Consider the following 7,414-nt stretch of genomic DNA (forward strand, 5'->3'; position numbering starts at 1 on the left):
CATACTGGTTATACTGTGGTTATACTGTGCTGTGATCACGGCGTCATTTGAGCTAAATAGGACTGCGCATCTTGAGAAATAATATTCCTGGTTCCTGTTCGAGCGGTGTCTCTCGCTACCCCACGGTTTCACGATATTCGGAAAGTTTGCAAACAGCAGGAGCGAGGATGTTCGCGCTTAGCAGAGGATTGAGAAACGCGTCCCGTTCATCGGGCGTTATTGCCAGGACGTATCACAATGTGATCGTTAGTGCACCGCCCGAGGTCAGAATGTCCACCGCCGTGAGTATAACTTGTTCGTGTTACATTACGTAAGAGGCGCGCAGTTAACCTTATCTGTTAATCGCGTAGGAGAATAATATATAATTCCAAATTCCTCTTCCTTCTGGAGATTTGCTACAACATTTATGGCATAAAATTTTCTTGTCTGTGGCTGTCACGTAAATTGTTTTCATTGGAGCAGAATCGCTTATCCGAAAGACGTACAGTATATTAACAACGATAAAAAGAATTGTTAGACGACTTTAGGCTGGTAGATGCTTTATTTATTTAAATCCGACGTTTCGACCATACGGGTTGTGGTCCTTCTCAAGGAATTCAACAATAATATCACGTCATTGATATTACACTAACAATAAGAAACACAGGAGGTTTGACATCCATCTCTGGGCATCACTCGGAGAACTATGTTAGAAGGCACGTCTAGAAAGTCGTCTAACAATTCTTTCTATCGTTAATCAACTACTGGCGACTCACATTCTTTCGTTGTATATTAACAACCTTTATTTTATTGTAAATTATCAACTGTTTTGTTGTAAATCGGGATAGATGTTGAGATGCAGCGGTAAAATGTAAAATGTACTTCACACGAGTACTGCAGGGTTAACCTCCTTCAGTGGAGTGTAGAATTGTGAAAGACAAATGCTTCGTGTTTCTGTGAAAACGAATAATTTGAAAAAGGAGAATACACATTTAACGCGACGTGAAATTTGACAGACTTGACATTGACAATTTACTATTCGTCGCCTTTGTGCAGACTAATTTTATCTTTTGTGTTAACCAAGACGAATTTTTGTTGCAGGAACATATAATTTCGTTAATGTGCATAGCTGGAGCGATGTTGATATCACCTATGTATTTCGTTCCGAGGTTCAAGAAATATGGCGCGAAGAAGGAGGCTTGAGGAAGCTAGGTCGGCGAAGCTTCGAGGGACGCCTTGAGAATTAGCTCGGAAATTAGTTATGCTAAAAATATTTATATGTGTCCGGTGGCATGCGTCAGTGAATCCACTGGGAGTATATCTGCATTGTCAATAAATATTTAAGGATACAGATTTCCGTGATTCATTATTCCAAAGTGGATCGTTATTTGTGTGACTTTTCTTGAATCTTTCTGGCCAGATATCGATTTGAAATTTGATGAAATAAAATTCACTCGGGGTAAACGGCACAATTTTGTCGTCACGTCCCGTCATCTGAGAGGTCTTTATCTGCCCCTCGTAATGTCGGACGATTGAACGCTTTTACTCGAAGAGAAATAACTCCAAATTCACTGGAATCGGTCATTAATTTGACGTGTTAAAAGAGGATTACGTATACGTCTAAAAATCAAATTCTAGTATAGCAGTCCTTAAATTTTTTAATGAATGAAACGAAGGAACTGTCAAACGCAGTGTTTTGAACAATCCATCGCGTGGGAAAGACACGGTCCTTGCGAGAAGTAAAGAAACAAAGTAGTTTAACGGTTGCGATTTTTGTTTAGCGCCAAAATGGCGCGTTTGCATATTATTATGCTTATTTTTTATTAAAAGCCGTGGACCTACCTGGTGAGTTATACATTTGCGCGTCTTCATTCGCATTCGTGATCCGACTGCTTCGCAGAGAAAAAAAACAGCCACATTTTCACAAAGATCGATTAGTCTCATTTATAGTGTATTCGTCTACATTTTTAAACTTGTTATTTTGTCCGTCCTCCCGCACTTTACACGTAACAGTAACGAAAGGTAATAATTTGGCCCGCGCATAAAAATGCGTCGCGAAAACACAAAGAAGGGAAACCTGTGTCAAAGTCTAGAAAAAATAATTCGAGACAATTTCGCTAACAATAAATTTGTAGCAGTTTCGTTAAAGAAGTTTCATGAAAAATTACGTTTCCTGGAAAACGCATCGCGCTTGGTTTCATTTCAATTTTACTTCACTCGGTTGCATATAAGATTCGTTTTTACTACGCGTTATCGCAGCGTGGCCGTAAATAAATTGCTATTATACAAAAATATCTGGATGTCACATCTCGAATGTAATTGTCTCTCGAGAGGCGATCGCCTTAAGAATGAAAGAAAGACGTGACCGTGTCAGGTGAATTTCGATGTCCATGAAGCAACAGGAAGAAGTATCATATATATACTCGTTTTCTTTATAATACTACATAGCTTTTTATACATTTCTTTCAATATTCGTATGTGAACATTGATTTAGGGACATATTGCGTGAATTCTGACTGGTGTTTACGCTTACATTACAATTACACAAAGAATGTCGATTACATTCCTGACGCGTGTGTCGCTGTATAAATTTCTTCTGTTTTTTTTCTTCTTTTCTCACTTTTCGAATTAAACGTCACTGGTTCCTTTGTACCTCGCGTTCCTTAATCGTATCGGTCTAAAAACTACCAGTGAGAGGAAAAGGAAAATAAAGCGGATCCGTTTTATAGGCGAAAGGTGGTATTCAAAATAGAGTGACCGTAAGATCTCGTCGTCTCTTCCTATAGCGTAAATGCGGATTAGTAAAACGGCTTTCGTACGTAATAGGGTTACAATTGTTACGCGATATTACATGGAAGTAATGTTTGCAAGTTGCAATTCTCTGCTCGTCGATATCTCACGAATGTGACGTGCTTTATGTCGATTTTATGGCCAGCAATAGCGAAATTTTAACGCACAGTATGTTTGACAATAGACGAATTAAAACTGCTTCTACTTAATAAAATTATCGCGCCGTTAGTATTGATTGGGAGCATAAAATGGAAATATAATAACGTAATTTATAGCATTTTTAAAAATTATAAGTTTTTTAGTTAACATTTTTTTACTTTGAAGGAATCTTGATACAGCATCCAGTTGTACTTAAGGTGAACAAATTACCCGAGTTTCGGAATGTTTGTATCTATTGTCAAACGTTCTGTATATAATCATAGCATTATGCAGTATTTACGGTCCACCTGTAGTCACTTCTGTTTGCAGGCAAGATTTTATATTTTCCAAATCCTTGTTCCGAAGTTAGTTTTCCTCGTTGTCGATAGGTAACAGATAATTTTGCATGTCCACCATAGAAAATATCGCGACCGATAACTGAGTAATGAGTATCTATTCTTATTTCTGTTACGGTTAATAAGAAATTTATAGACACAGAATATTTTCACATTCGTGGAGATAGGTCGGATCGATAAAAGACATTTGTCAATTTTGCCAGTAAATAAAAATACTCTAATAGTTATGTATGTATTAGTTCAGAATCTATTCCCACTTAATGTCACTTCTTGTCCCGCTGGTTGTGAGAACCTTGTCATAATCTAGAAACGTCTCTATCTCGAAATAAGAGAAGCTGATCCTTATTGCATCATTGATAATCTTCCGTTTTTAGCGAGGGGAAAATTGTAGGTTCCTCTAAGAAGGAAACGGAATTGGAAAGAAACTTTCTTGCCCGAAAATCGTCCCGAGTAGATCCTTACAGGCTAAAATTTTGATATGAAGTACAAAGAGGTGTATATTCTTTGTAGATTATGCATGCATATTTTACGAATACCATTATCTATCCCTTAAGACTTTCCGCTCGTTCAACCGACAACAAAAAGAAAACACTCGGCTGTGCTTCTGACATATCCAAACGGACTCTTATCGCGATTCGGTTAATTGCCCATTGTCATAAACTTGAAAAGTATAATTATCGGCTAATTGAGACTTTTATAAGATAATCTCGCTATGCAATGTATTGGCAATCAATACGAGGCTAACAATGCATATACGCACACGCACACGTGTGTACGTGTGTGTATATTCTTCAAATCAACGACCATCATGATGTCCAACTTGCTTCTAGTGTCATTGCACAAGAAATATATATATATATATATATCTATATATTATTAATTTTTATTGTTACTTGCGCGCATTTCACACTTCGTCGAGATTCCTTTAAATAGAATTATAATCTCAATTTCGGTTATTAAAAAAAGGTACCTTCAGGGATGTCGCTTTCGAAGGATCGCGGTTCCGGAGATCCTTTCCTTCTCAACCAGCGCCTGAAAGTGACATCGCGCAGCGAGAAGAATCGCAAGGTAAATTTATAACACAGAAAAGCGTCCACGCTTTGCAACAGCAACTCGAAATTAATTCCACCGTGAAATGGCAAAAGTAAAAAAAAAAAGAGAGAGAGTAAGAAAACGCGATGGAAGATCCAGACGCGGCGAGGATGGTCTCTCCTTTCCCTCCCCCTCCTCTTTTTCTGACACCCATTCCTTACAGCTCGCGTGCGAGCTCGACCTCGTAATCGCGTAAGCCTAGTTATAATCTCGGACGCAGCTTAATTGCACAATGAAATGAATACAATGCGATTGATCTTTAAGAATACTTTTTAACTTTTCATTACATCTTTTTCTTTAATAGTACATTCACGATAGGACTAATAGAGTCTTCTTCATTCTCCACGCATCCCTTTCGTAAGCCCACAACATACCAGGTGATGTGTAGCTTCCTTTCTCGCTCTCACTCTCTCGCTCTCTTTCACACTCTCTCCCTCACGGTCTCGCGAATCTTAAAATCTTACGAACTAAACAATTTGTTTCCCTATATAAACAGCATTTTATAGATAATCTACATCTTATGATCATACAATAAAAAATACGAATCATGGGGGGGGGGGGGATAGGGCGTGGACAAAAAGTAATGACGTCTTCAGTGTTCGCTCATTAAAGGTAACGCTCTATATATACGGATCCTTTAAAAAAAAACCGATGAATACCGCTCAGAACGAACGTACTAGAGAACAATGAGTAAGTTGTAATGAGTGCATCGTGCGAGCCGTTCCCATAAACCCACAGTATATACAATGTGTTCAGCGTTAGACTTTCACCGTACAGAATCGTTTAGATAAGCGATAGGGGGGGGGGGGTAGATAGGAGTAACGTTACCCTGCCGCGAACGCGCGTACTTAAAAACGCTGATATCATATAAGCATTGCATTGTGGTGGCGAAATTAGAAGAGATTCAACTGCAACACTATTGCACGTCACAACGCCGATCATAGGCCCGGTTTCACCAAACGTCGTTTAACTTTAAAAAGAGACGTTTTTTTTAGTTTAATTCACGTTTGTCTCCTCCTGGAGTAACAGAGACAGAGAATGAATTAAACCAAGCGCTTAAAATTAAGCGACACAGGTCAAACCAGGCCTTCAGCCCGGTTTCACTGAACGTCGCTTAACTTTAATCTTACAATTAGTTTAATTCAGGTTTGTCTCTTTTCAGAGTAACAGTTGGAAAGAGGCAAACAACGAATTAAGCCAAGCTTAAAGTCAAGCGACGTTGGTGAAACCGGGCCTTAACGTTTACCTTACGCGAGGTAAATTTCAATATATTTTCAATACCAATTATCTTGAATTTATGCGCAATTGAGGTTCAATTATTTCTGCACTTTGAGAGAATTAGTTTTTTTTACGTGCAAAGAGGCGTGAGCGTCCATTTTTATCAATGTAGATGAGCCTTAATCTCGGTCTGACTTACTTTTTATCTCTTTCCAATTCTTAGAACTAGAAAAAGTAAGTTGAACCGAGATTAAAGTTAATCCGCGCTGGTAGAAATGGACATTAGACGGTAAAAGGTAAAAGGGAATATACGGCCGGCGGAAGTTCGACCACCACTATATCCCTAACGCAATTGTGAAAATTGAAGAACACTCGGATTCGAAGAGACAGAAAGTGCCCCTCTGCGCGCGGCTTTGTCGTGTAAAAAATTCTCTAAGAAGCCCTCGTTATCGCATGCTATTAAATTCCTCGTTTCTCGGGAAACACATCGGGGCAGAGTTCGAATATACTTTCGCCATTATGTATATATATTTTTAATCCTCATGACGCGCGGTACCTTTCCGGGAAAATAATTCAATCTTTCCTACACAATTGTACAGTGAATTTTTCCCCGTTTGCCCGAAAGATCGACTTCTCCGCAGCGCAATCAACTTAATCGCCCCGACTAACTTTGTACTCGACATCAATAATAATTTATCAACGCGACTTTAAGCTTATATCGCGTAAATATCGCGACGACGTCGATAAGTATCGAACGTATCGATTTCAAATTTTTTTTCTCTCCGCGTTCCAAATTACGGATAGGGTTCTATTAATCCGCGGAAAGCAGCGCGGGGATCGGTAGGTGAAATTCAAATTCTGTCGCCGCGATTCGGGCTCGATGTTGATATGTCTTAATTGACGGTGACGTATTCGGCACCGGAGCCAATGCTCTCGTCGAATTTCGATCAACTAACTCTGCCTCTCGCACACATACAACCATCTCCGCGAAAGGGTACAAGGGAAAATACTTTGCGCGTCAAGAGCGGGTCGCAGCAGGGGAGGAGCGAGGGAGGGAGGACGGCGGTACAGTGGTGGAACGACAGAAGGGACGTAGGAGATAAGAGATTTCCGGTATGGCACAGGTTTATGAGTCAGGCAGGTACTAATAACGATTTCGAAATATACAAACATGATCGCCTCGCGCTTCGCTTCGCGAGCGTGTACGTGTACGTGTATCGTGTCTGTGTGTGTGTGTTTGTTTGTGAAATAAATTAAATATATAGCTCACGCTTTGATCGCACAAATTTTTTCTCTCGCAAATGTAACTACGGTAAGAACATTGCATTATATATATATACACAGGGCTATGCATTTCGTAAGAGTTACAGTACGATTAGTAATAAGATAGCGTGTTAGAGAGTTGCGCGCACGTGGCATAGTTTGTGCGCACGTGGCATGTGTGTGTTGTGTGTGTGTGTGTGTGTGTGTTTTACACGTGGGTCAGTGTCGGTGTCGGTGTGTAGAGAATCGCCTACAACGCGTTTCGTTTCGTCGTAACGGTTCGATTGGATCTAACTACGATCGATACTCGAAATGGGCATGGTAAATTCATAGCGTGGAATTATTTACTTCTTGGGTCTAACGAGAGCGACGTTCTAGGCCCGACAGATTCGCGTGGACGGGTAACACGAAGGGGTAGAGGACTTGAGGGCGAGGGGGGGGGGGGTAAGAGAAGGTGGAATAATAGAGGGAGAACCGGGGGGGAGGGGATATATATAACAGGAAATATATTTGAGTTTTCATTTAATCATAACTACTCATTAGAGATCCAATGTCTTCTCTCTTTCTCTCTCTCTCTC

This window comes from Vollenhovia emeryi, unplaced genomic scaffold (genome assembly GCF_000949405.1).
Source record: "Vollenhovia emeryi isolate VEMERY1.0 unplaced genomic scaffold, V.emery_V1.0 DF939290.1, whole genome shotgun sequence".
NCBI classification, from domain to species: Eukaryota; Metazoa; Arthropoda; class Insecta; order Hymenoptera; family Formicidae; genus Vollenhovia; species Vollenhovia emeryi.